Genomic DNA, 12,035 nt, shown 5'->3' with positions numbered 1-12,035 from the left:
CCCCAAATAAGCCAATGATAGACCAAAGAAACTACTCAAGTCTAGCCTGGTGTGTCAGTTAGCTTACAGAAACATGAATGACTAGAGCAACAGCATCACCCAAAAAGCCCACCTCAGCATGGGTGATGACTCATGAAAGCTACCTCATTGTAGTTTCTAGGTAACCACACCACTGGAGTTTGCTCCATACAAGCAACTTATGCGTATAACCCTGGAGGGGAACATGGGAATCTTGCAAGTTTCGTATGTGTTTCATGAACCTCCTGAACCCTCTCTTGCTTCTAGGAAAGACTGGGTCAATCCTGAGGAAACAGCTACCAGACAGCATTCAAGTAACAAATATGTTTAAGAAGATTTGGTGGCACTGGAGAGAGTAGTTTAGATTACTTGTTTTTGCATAGGACCTCGGTTCATTTCGCAGTACCAACATGGCAGCTTACAACTGTCTGTAACTGCAGTTCCAGGGATCTGATACTCTCTTCTGACCTCTGTAGGTACCAGGCATGTACATGGTGCACATACATACATGCAGACAAAAGACTCATACACATAAAATAAATCTAAAACATTTTAAACAGAAGGTTTGATCCCCAGAAACCACGTTTTTAAATGGCAGTTTGAAGCAAGGTGGCAGTGGTATGCACCTTTAAATCCCAGCACTCTGGAGGCAGAAACAGGTGGATCTCTGAGTTCAAGGCTAACCTGCCCTACAGAACAAGTTCCAGGACAGCCAGAGCTACACAGAGAGACTGTCTCAAAACAAACAAAAACCAAAAAGCCAGTGTGATACAGATATAGGCAGATACCCTGGGGCTCCCTGGCCAGACAGCCTAACCTAATCAATGAGTTCCAGGTCAATGAGAGACCCTGTCTCAAAAAACCTAATTTGATGGTGTCTGAGGAATAACACCCAGGATTGATCCCTGGCCTCTTTATGCAAGTACCCCAACATACATTTACACACACAGAAAATATCATTCTGTCCTCCCCATGTGCAGCGGTACACAGTGTGGTTTGTATTCTCTATTAAGTCTTGCTCATGGTCACTGTGGTTATTTTCTCTGTGGTTAGATCCTGTGGGCAGTTGTCAGTCTCCCAGCTCTCCACTATTATGAGCTATGGTTTTAGATTTATATTGGCAAAGTCTGAAACACTTGTAATCTGTTTGTCATCTATATTTAGGGTCTCTGTGCTTTTTCTACAGAATTTTTAATCTAAAAATTTTACTGTAAAAAAAGCAACATTTACAACATTATTATAACATAAATATATTTGCTTTAGGACCAAATAGAGTGAAGTGTAATTCTGAAGCACAGAACCCTTGCCAATCAAGAAGGTTCACATGGAAACTGTCTTGTAGGTTTTCGTGCTGCTTCTGGCAGCTTCCGTTGCCATGGCTTCTCTATCTTATGATGTCTGTTTCTTGGGTTCTATTTTTGTTTTGCTGGAGCCCCTCCTTAATCAGCTGCTTTGTGGAATCATGACTGACAGGCTTCTTGAGTTCTTACCCGGTGTTCAAACATGTAATTATTATGTTCTAACAGTTGATTGATCCTCTGACTGGGTCTGGAATTCAGGGTTTGTATCACTTTCCCTCTGAATTGAACTTAGCATTCTTTGTCATTTCCAGTGTCTGGTGTTGCAGATGAGAACTTGGATATCAGGCTTGTTCTATTGCAGGGGAATCTCTTCCCATCCTTGCACGTTGACATTTTGATTTCTTCTCACCCCCACCACCCAACCGACTTTTTTTTTTTTTTAAGATACTGGTATCAATGGTTAGATCTGCCTTGGGAATCCTTACACTTTCTAATTCTTAGGTTTCTGCACCTACCTCACGTCTGACTGCTTGAGAAGATTCCTTTCCCTCGGTGGTCTCGTGCTGCAGTTTGCTCTGTCAGATCACCTGCCTCTGTCTGCTCATGCTTTTGGGACTTTGGCAAGTTTTCTTGTTTGTCATTAAGTTCGTTTTGTAATTGTCAGTTCTACTGTGGCTCACATAATGGCATAAAGGACCCTTTCTGACATTGTGACCCTCCAGTGGGCTGAACGGGAAGGAGACAGAAACTTCATCACCACTTGAATCAGAAGCTATTAAATCACTTCTGGAGAATGCAGGGTTCCATACCTCAGCCCCTTCTACAGGGGACAGTCTTGCTTTCCAATGGAAACATAGCTCAGCATTGCTGAGGGATTGGGAAGAAACTAGATGAAGCCAGTTCCAGGGAGCTCATCAATAGCTTGTGTGTAAGAGATGGTGTGTCTTTATGTGTCATTTCTCATTGCATAAGTACACTCCATAAACTGAATATGGCTGGGTGGTTTTGTTGTCTGGATCATCACAAGTAGAATTCCCTGTTATCTTAGTCAGCACAATTCCCAGCAGATAAGATGTCACAACTTTAACAAGTTGCAGAAATTATAAACATCTGTTTTATAGGGAAAAAATAGAAGTGGCCTTCCAGATGAAGTTATGGAATAATTATGATTCAGAAGCACTGTAAAACAACTTGTGCAAACCTAATATGGAAACGATTATACAAAGGCAAGTCTGTGGTTATAAAAGCTAGGTATGCTGGATGACAGTGGCACATGCCTTTAATCCAAGCACTTGGGATTGGCAGAGGCAGGTGGATCTCTGTGAATTCGAGACCAGTCTGGTCTACAAAGTGAGTTCCAGGTCAGCCAGCACTGTTACACATAGAAAAAAACAAAACAAAACAAAAACTAGGGATAGTAGTGGATGTCTAGATAAATCAAATGTGGCTTTGATAAGCAGACATCCTTTGCATGAGCGTCACAGCTTTGCACGAGAGCCTTACTTCTTGTAATGAATTAGACTTGTGTAAAGTCACGTTATAGGTTACCTTTGGCAAACTTCAATTGTGTTAAAAGAGAGAGCATGAAGTTTCACTGTGTGCACTACAGGGGACTGGATTTGGGGTGTGTTTGGTGCCCTTGGGCTCACTTTGTGCCATACTGTATGTCAGTGCGTAGGTCTTGAGCTTTGTGGTATGGAACTTTTGAGTTCATTTCTTTCTTTTTTTATATAGATTAGAAGTGTGAAGGTGTATGGTACTCGGGGCCTTGTGAATGCTGGAGCTGTCACTGAGTGCTCTGTCACTGAGCTGTATTCCTGCCATTAAAGCCAGGTTCAATTTTACCAGATGAGCATGCCTGGGCACACAGTGCAGCACTCTGTGACTACAGTTTTCACAGCTTCCAGAAGCTCCATGGTGAACTACCTTTTAACCAAGAATACCTGCTCCTGCTAGACGAGAATAACAGCAATCCTGAGGTCTCCCAGGAACCAAAGTCAGATGTCTCACTCCTGCCTCCCCTCAGCTTGGTTAGTAATGACTTAATGTCTCCTAGGACTGCCCCCAGGTGCTCTGCTATGCCTTTCAACCTTGTTGCCCCCTCCAGAGGAGGGATATGAGGAAGTTGTGTATACTTAGCCTTCATTTTTATTAACAAAAGCATTGTCTTCATTCTATCAGCTTTGTTATTTATTTTCTGTTCTTTTCTCCTTCTTCCTCTTTCTCTTTCTTCCTTGTGAAAACTGTCAGATTTATTGTATGTTGGAAAGTTATGTCAACACCAATTTGAAATTTTAAGGACCCTTGAAGAATACTTGAGTAGAAATGTCATGCTAACATTCCTCTTCAATTTATTTCTGAATGTTAAAGCTAACTGTATGTTCCTGGTGGGCATGCATCCAGCTTGCTTTGTGTTCTGTCTCTTACGTATTACTAGATTTACATTTCTGGGGACTCTTGTGTTTACATTTGTAAGAGACACTGACTACTGATTCGTGGTGTCTGCAGCAGGGTTACACTGGCCTCATGAAGACTGGAACATGGTCCCACTTGCTGGAACGGCTTATGTGAGACTTTTCCCCCCACTTGTTGATGTCTCCACACATGGCTTCTTTCTTTTTCAGTCTTCTATGCTATGTCTTCTCACTAGGACCGTATTACTTCTGAAATGTCTCCCCTAAGGCTTTCTTTGGTGGCAGATTGTCCCAGCAGCAGCAGTTTGTCTGAAACACCTTTATTTGTCCTCACTGTGAAAAGATTGTTCTGGCTACACATGTTTAGAATCTCATGCCCCACCCCCACCTCCTTGCATCTTTGTGACTTTTACTGCTTTGTCTCATTTCTCTGTTCCTGGTCAAGTTTTGTAGTTATTTGTGGTTTCTTTGTCTTCTAGAATTTGAATTGGAGTTCCCAAGAAAGTACTGTCAGAAGGTGGCAGCACCTTTAGAAAGTGGGGCCTGACAGCCATGTCTTAGGTCACAGGGGAGGGGATTATAGAAGGCACATTCTTTCCTTGCCCTCTATTAGCATCCTTACTGTGAGGTGAGTGGTGTTTCTCTGCCATATACTGTCTGGTGATAATGCTGCCTCATCAAGGATGCTGTTGCTTCATGCCAGTCAGCCAGGAACTGGAGCCTCCAAAGCAGAGACTCAGGTGTTGTTATAGTAACGAAAAGCTAAGATAGTTAGTAGGCACATATTCTGTTACACTTAGGCCCCAGTGTCTTGTGTTTCCTGTATACTTCCACACTGCACTCTAGATCATACCTCCTGTTCTTCCTCTGTTTCCTTTTTTTTCTTTAGGTCTGTTATGCTGCTAACCTATCTATTAATTTTTTAATTATAGTCACTGCATTTTTTTTTTATTTCTGGAATTTTTTTCCCCTCCCTCAAGTCCATTTGGCCATCCTGTTTTCCTATTTTCACCAGTTTCTATGAACTGTTCCTTGAATGTCTTGCTGCTGCTGTTCTCCCTCATACCTTGTTTTCCTAGTACAGGCCATTCTCTTTTGACAATGTCTTGTGCGAATCGCAATGGCTTCAGATGATGATGAGGTTTTCCAGAGAGGCTGTGCTTTTTCTTCTGCCAAGTGTCAGTGTACCCTTGAAGTTTGGCAATGTAGGCACAGCAGAATGCTTCTTAGGCACCTAGTCACATGTAGCCTCTGATCTTTGGCGTTATAGTGATTTTTGTATACTAGGGATGCCTGCTTTGCTTTCATCAGGGATGCTTGTTGAATGTCCCAGCATAACTGAACCTGGCTTACTTTGACCCTGAGCTTGACCTCTGTCTCTGATATACTTACTCAACCAGGTTTTGACAGGTGCTGTAGGTAGACACAGCTGCAGTATCCTATTTGCCCTTCCGTATCACAGCAACTCTGGAGGAGTGCTGCTGTTACTGTTTTATAGAGGGATCTTAGGTGCTTGGCTGGAGTTGGACTCTGTAGCTGGGTTGGTGGGAGGGTGGTTTCAGTGCTTGGTTTGCCTCATGGAAGCACAGTCCTCACCATGAGTCCTTCTGTAAGCTTTTCTCTGACCCTCTCTGCCCTATCTTGTCTGTGGTTAAAGACTTTAGTGTATCCTGAAGGAGCAAGATGCAGATCTGAGAATTCCTTTCAGTAGTAATGTAATGATAGGGCTTTCCTGAATAGGTAGCTGCCCTTCATGTTTAGATGTTAGATACAGTGTTGCACATGTAAAATGTCATTTGTTATATTGATTTACCAAATACTTCAAAAGTATAACATTACTTATATAAACAGATTACATTTTCTATGATTTTAATTAACAGAATTGGTTGGTAGGCCTGAGTCTTGTTAGAGAAGTTGGTGGAACATCAAGGTATTTGGAGGTCCAGTTGTGAGAATATAGGCAGGAAGTTGTAGTTTGTGGAGGTGAGGTTGTGGTGTGTAGAGATGAAGTTGCAGTGTGTGGAGGTGAGGTTGTGGTGTATGGAGGTTGTGGTGTGTGGAGGTGAAGTTGTGTGTGAAGGTGAAGTTGAAGTTTGTGGAGGTGAGGTTGTGGTGTATGGAGGTGAAGTTGTGGTGTATGGAGGTGAAGTTGTGGTGTATGGAGGTGAAGTTGTGGTGTATGTGGTGGTGTATGGAGGTTGTGGTGTATGGAGGTGAAGTTGTGCTGTATGGAGGTGAAGTTGTGTGTGGAGGTGAAGCTGTGGTTTGAGGATATGAAGTTGTATTTGGAGATGAAGCTGGTATGCAGATGAAGTGATGTTTTGGGTATGAGGAGGTGAAGTTGGTGGGAAGGTAAAGTAAAATTGGTGTGTGTGAGGAGGTGGTTATATGTAGGTGAAGTTGTAGGTGTGTAGAAGTAAAGCTGGTAGTTGTTCTTATTTTATTGTTTTGGTGCCCACCTGTCCAAGACTGGTTTATTGCCCTTCCTGACCACCATCAGGATTTCTGACCACCTTTCTTCCTGTCCTACTTGACTTAGACCAGGTCTCAGATTTTGTTTTATTCTTTCTGTTATAGAAAACTCCTTGAATTTGCAATTCTACTTGTTTAATTCTTCTTTTTCACTCCCCCTCTCGTGTATGTTTCTTTTTTTTTTCTTTTTTTTTGGGGGGGGGTGTTTCGAGACAGGGTTTCTTTCTGGTTTTGGAGCCTGTCCTCTAACTAGCTCTTGTAGACCAGGCTGGTCTCGAACTCACAGAGATCCACCTGCCTCTGCCTCCCGAGTGCTGGGATTAAAGGCGTGCGCCACCACCGCCCGGCTTCGTGTATGTTTCTTCGTTGGAGTTCTTAGTTGTGGTATCATCATCATCATCATCGTCATCGTCATCGTCATTGTCATCGTCATCATCATCGTCATCGTGTGTGATGGGAGGTGCATGTGGCAGTCAGAGGACAACTTTGTAGAGTCCTTTCTCTCCAACCACTTTTATGTGGGCTCCAGGGCTCTAACTCGGGTCTCCATCTCTCTGGGCCTTATTTTGTTCTTTTAAACAATCTATTCCAAGTTACCTCAGGGAAAGAGTGAATTGACAGGTCCATTCTACAGAGTTGTGCCTGCTGGCGTGTCACATAGTGTTGTCTGAAGAAATAGTGGGGTGTATCCTTGCTTCTGTTTTTAATTTCTTCATCTTTCTGTGTCATGTAAGAGAAAGTGAACAAGCTAAAGGGAGAGATTGGTGGTTGTAATCAGGGAGGCTGGAAATTCCCTAGCCTGTCTCTGTGTGCTGAATCCCTGAGAAAGTCAGGGTGTAATTCAGTTTGAGTTGGGAAGACTGAGATCAGGGAGCATCAGTGTGAGTCCTAGTGCTAGGCCCAGAGATGTCGTAGGTCAACCAGGGAGGGAGGTGGGAGGGAGGTAGAAGGGGACAGAGTCCTCTTGCCTCTGTTTTGGTTCTGCCCAGACCTTCACTGAGTCAGGTTATATTTAGCACATAGAAGACAGTCTACTGAAGTCCAAATGCCAACATCTGTGAAAACTCTCACAGATACATGCAGTAGCAGTGTGTCATCTGGGGCCCTGGGGTCACGCTAAGAAGAAAAGTTCATTTGACTGGACACTGCCTCAAGAAGGTATGTGAGGTACTGTTGTTGCAGCAGGAGTCTCTGTTACTCCTTGTCTGCATGTGCTCTGCCCTGGCTTCGGTCCTCTTGCCTTTGTTAGTCTGTCAGCTATAACTGGGTAAAAGTACCTTCACTTTCAAGTTATAAAAATAATTCCCTAAAAGCAAGAAAAAGCCATAGTGAAAATGATGTGGCTGATCATCCTGTTTAGTGACAAAGAAAATCTCAGCCCCTGCAGCCCTTCATTATGTAGAAAATCCTCAAGGCCCACCCAGCAAGATGGTATTTGTTCCTTCCCAGTGCCCAAACAAACCAAGTCTGCCAGGATGTGAGCACCTGACCATGGCGGAGGCCCTCCTCCTGGAACCTGAGTGCCCCCTCCCCCAACACCTGTCGTTCACCCAGGGGTGGACAGTTCTCCCAGGAGGGTGGACCTGAGGAGGAAGGTGCCAGCCAGCATCTCTCTCACTCACCACCTCCACTCTGTTCTCAGCATGAGGCCAGCACCCACGCTGGCTTGCTGGCTTGCTATTTGCTTCTTGGGCTCTGTCTCTCTGTGTTTTTCTGTATATCTCTTTCCATGTCTGTCTTTCCTCTGGTATCTAGCTCTAGAAATACAGAGCTCATTCATGGTATTAGGATTATTAGATTCCTCTTGAACTGATCATAAGCAGTCAGATGGTGGAAACTCCATTTGTTTAATGAGTTCTTTTAATATTTGCAACAGGCTTTAACTTCACATGGCGCATTAGATCACTGAAAGCTTGAAGTAGCATTTTCTCTAAAGTCACAAAAGTATTTCCAAAAATGTTCACTAATTCTTAAAAATTGCAAGATGAGGACAGGGCCTGTAGTTCAGTTGTTAATGTGCTTGCCCAATATGCATGAAGCTCTGTGATTGACTCCCAGTACCACATAAACCAGGCTCAGTGCACACACTTCTAATCTCAGTTCTCAAAATATGGGGGCAAAAGGATCAGAAATTTAACGTCATTTGTGGCTGCATACTAAGTTTGAGGCCCGTGTGGGTTGTATGAGATTCAGTGTGTGTGTGTGTGGGGGGGGGTTTGTTAAAAAATTCCATGGAGGCAGAATTGACAAAAAAAAAACCCAAAAAACTGTGAACATATTTAAAAGTGAACAGTATTATCACAGTTTTGTTCCTAAGAAGATGGTGATACTTCCATATCTGCCCCAGCCTTTGCTGACCTTTGCTTGTCCCTGCCAGGCAGCCAGACTGTGAGCCATGTAGTGCCTCTGCATTTCCCAGGAGGCTTGTGTAGGTGGAGCTTTGTATGTGCTGTGAGCCCTTAAATTTCTATAGTCTGTTCTTAGGTTGTTATAAGGAAAATAGGTCATTACTTGCTAAGAACATAAAATTTGTTTAATGGAATCAGTAAAACAAATGACAAAGTTTTTTTTCCTTTGGTGTGTTCAGTAAAATACAGAGAATCAAGGAAAAACTAGCTGATGCTTGGAGTCTGAATGGCCATGCCAATGTCATTAGAAGGATGCTGGCTTAATTGGGTTTTCAGAGCTGAGATAAACCAGATTTCTTGACTATGGTACAAACTTATACTCCAACTAAAATTTAGTCTGTGTCAGAGAAAAAAAAGAATTAAATTAAAACCCAAATTGGCATGAACTGTTAGAATACACTTTGGTCCTGTTTCAGAACATCCTTCGGTGGAATAGTGAGCTCAGTTGCTAGTGCCTCTCTATGAAGGATTGTTATTCTTAAGTTTTACCGTATGCAGGGCCTTTGTGCTGGGTCTGTCTGCTGGTGTGGAGGTGCTGTCCTTATTGAGATGCACATGGTTATGGACTGTAGTTCACTGACCTCCTACTTTAAAGCAATCCATGAAGCTTCTAAGATTTCTCTTCCCTTTTGATTTTATCACATTGCTTATTGAAAAATCTCACCTATTCTTTTTGGAACCACAATCCCAGGAGTGGTTGCCAACTTCGGGTTTGCTTTTCTGCTGGGTGCTGGTCACTGAGTTCTCTGAGAGGCTCTCCTGTTGCTAGTCCGTACTTCCAGCTTCCACTCACACACTTCAGGCACATTTCTTGCAGCTAACTGGGCTGGGTCCTTCTACCTTACCCCTTCTCTTACAGTGTCTGGACAGTCCCATGTCAGCTGAGGTAGTATCTCTGTGTCCCATCTGTCTCCCTGGGTGACAACCCCTCTTCTCTGGGTCTGCAGACCCTCAGTCCTCCTCTTAAAACTGCCAGTTCTCAGGACCATGCTAGCATTCCACATGAAGCTGTTCTCATGGTAGGGAGGTTGCTTCTTGGTCCCGTGTCCTTCCAGGGCCTGGTGATTTTATCTTTGTTGCTTATCAGGTGAGCTTGTTGTGCCTAGACCTGGGATAACAGCCCTTTGGAAACACTGTGGCTCTGCCAGTGAGCTTACTTTTAACCCCATGCTTGTGTAATGGTGTTGGTTTCATGGCTTTACAAGGTAGAAAATGAGAGTATTTAGTGTTTGGCAGAGCAAAGTCCTTACTCCCATAGTCTGATTAAATTATAATGATAAATATCACTTTAAGAGGAAATGCAATTGTTTCATTTAATCAATACAATTATTACGGGCACAGAAAATCTATCAAAGTGCTGAGTGATAAATTCATGCTAATACAATTTGTACTGTACTGCTGTTGGTATTAGCCTTCCCTGTATGAGTGTGTAAGCTGTTGAAGATGCCTTCCAGCTTGATGAGCCTGGAGACACTTGTCAGCTTCTGAGACTTGGAACAGCCACCAAGAGGAGCTCCAGTAGTGGAGAAGATACTAGCTCCTGGAGTGTCAGTCACTGTGGCTGTCTCTTCCTCCACCCTGAGGGTTGCCTGTTCTTTCAGTCACACATGTGCCCGTGCAGGCACAAGAGTTACAACTCTTCCTAGTGTGTGTGTATGTGCGTGTCTGCCTGCCATACTTAGTTCTCGTCTTCCTTCCTCCTCGGTGTGTCTTCTCCTTTCTGAGGAACATAGATAGAGTCTCCAGCTGCCTTCATGCTGGCTCACAGTCCTCATCCCTGACTGGTGAGTGAGGTCCTCTATTCTTATCTATGCTACAGGCGGTCATCTGGAGGTAATATCCAGCCAGTGGCCATTAGCTAGCCCTAAAGCAGCTGCAGGTAATGCTCTGTAAACCAGTTGTAATTGGAGACATTTTTCTAATACATCTTTCTTATATGTTTTCTATACAGAAGAAACTAGTATAAAAGAATAATTTTAACTGCATGACCATGTACCCATCACCAGCTTAAACTAGATGGACATTGGTACTCAGTGTGCTCCATGCTGCTCTTTGGTGGCACCTTCCCTCACACACTGGTAGATACCTTCTACACTACACTTTGAAATTCTGTCTTGACTTTTATCCTCGGTTTTCCATTTAAGCATGCACCTGTGAGCATGTGGTTGGACTTGCTGGGAGGAAACTTCAGGCAGTGGCAGCATCATGCTTCTCCTATGTGGGTTAACTTGGCAGATCACTGAAACTGGCTTTTGCGCTCTCTCACATGTGTGCAGCCACAACTTAACCCACCTTGTCGGGTTGGATTTGTTCACCTCGTATTTGAGCTTGGACCTCTGTGTGCATGGGACTGACTAGTCTTTTCATTATCTTGACAAATATGTTAAACTTCCTGGAGTAGCCGTCTAGGTATGGAGAGTTTGTTGTAGGCTGAATTTTGTTTTCTGATGCTTTCACACATATAGTCGAATCAGGTATTCTGTTTCTTCTGAAGTCTTTGTAAGTCTGTAATTTTCTTGGCATTTGTTAATTTTACTTAACTTTTAAAAGTTTTGGAGGTGAAACTCATGCTCTATGTTTAGTTTTGCCATAGTCTGAAGTAATAGTTTTATTTGACGGCACTGGGTATTTGACAGTGCATCTCAGAGCAGTGTGACAGTGCACATAAAACAGCACCATCAGGACTGGACTCTTGTGCCCTAGCGTGGTGAGGTGATGAAGTAGCTGTTCTGGGCACACGGCCCAGATGCCTTTGTGCTGGGTTGGATGGCTCTGTGACCCACAGTTCCGGGTTAGTAAAGCAACTCCGAGGACGCTGTTGACTTTGGGGGTACGAGTGTAGGCCTGTGGGAGACTTGTAGGCAGACTGTTCCTCACCCTGCCCCTCAGGGGACCTACAGCAGTGTCTTGGTGGCGGGCAGCTCTCGTGAGAGTTAGGAACTGAGCTGCACAACACACACTTCATTTTTGCGCCTAGCAAGGATCTACTTAGAAGCCTAGTCTCCTCCGAACATAACTCCCCAGGTTATGTAGGGGAAGGGTCCTGAGTCTGTTATGTGGTGAAGTACTAGTTGAAAACACATTGAGGAGAACTGGGCTATAGATACCGTTCTGCTGTTAGTCTCTAGGAGCCTCAGGGTGGCCAGCAAGGCAGAGGTGAGGGCTGGGCATATGCGTTCTTGTATCTGTACTCTCACACACCTGTATTTGCATGCATAATGAATGTGTGCATTATATTTTAAAGAGAACATATTTTACCTGAGGCCTCCTTCCTTTCTAACTCTGGTGTTCTGTTAGGGTATTCTGTTGGGCCAACAAGATTTAAGTGTGGGTGTAACATGTGCACCAACTTGTGGTGGTCAAGTGACTGGTTACTGTGGCTCCCCTTTAAAAATTCATAAGACCAGGTGGGCAGTGGTGGC

At 43.7% G+C, this 12,035-nt stretch overlaps 1 protein-coding gene across 4 annotated transcripts in view; it reads left to right on the top strand.

Moving 5' to 3' along the window:
- The window catches only part of Adarb1 (adenosine deaminase, RNA specific B1), a 125,536-nt gene that overhangs the window by 46,418 nt on the left and 67,083 nt on the right, over window positions 1-12,035 (top strand). The gene's annotated exons all lie outside the window — the stretch shown is intronic.

The sequence above is a fragment of the Microtus ochrogaster genome, linkage group LG2, assembly GCF_000317375.1.
Source record: "Microtus ochrogaster isolate Prairie Vole_2 linkage group LG2, MicOch1.0, whole genome shotgun sequence".
NCBI lineage: Eukaryota > Metazoa > Chordata > Mammalia > Rodentia > Cricetidae > Microtus > Microtus ochrogaster.
The sequence above is the reverse complement of the archived record's forward strand: the minus strand, read 5'-3'. Positions and strand labels throughout refer to the sequence as shown.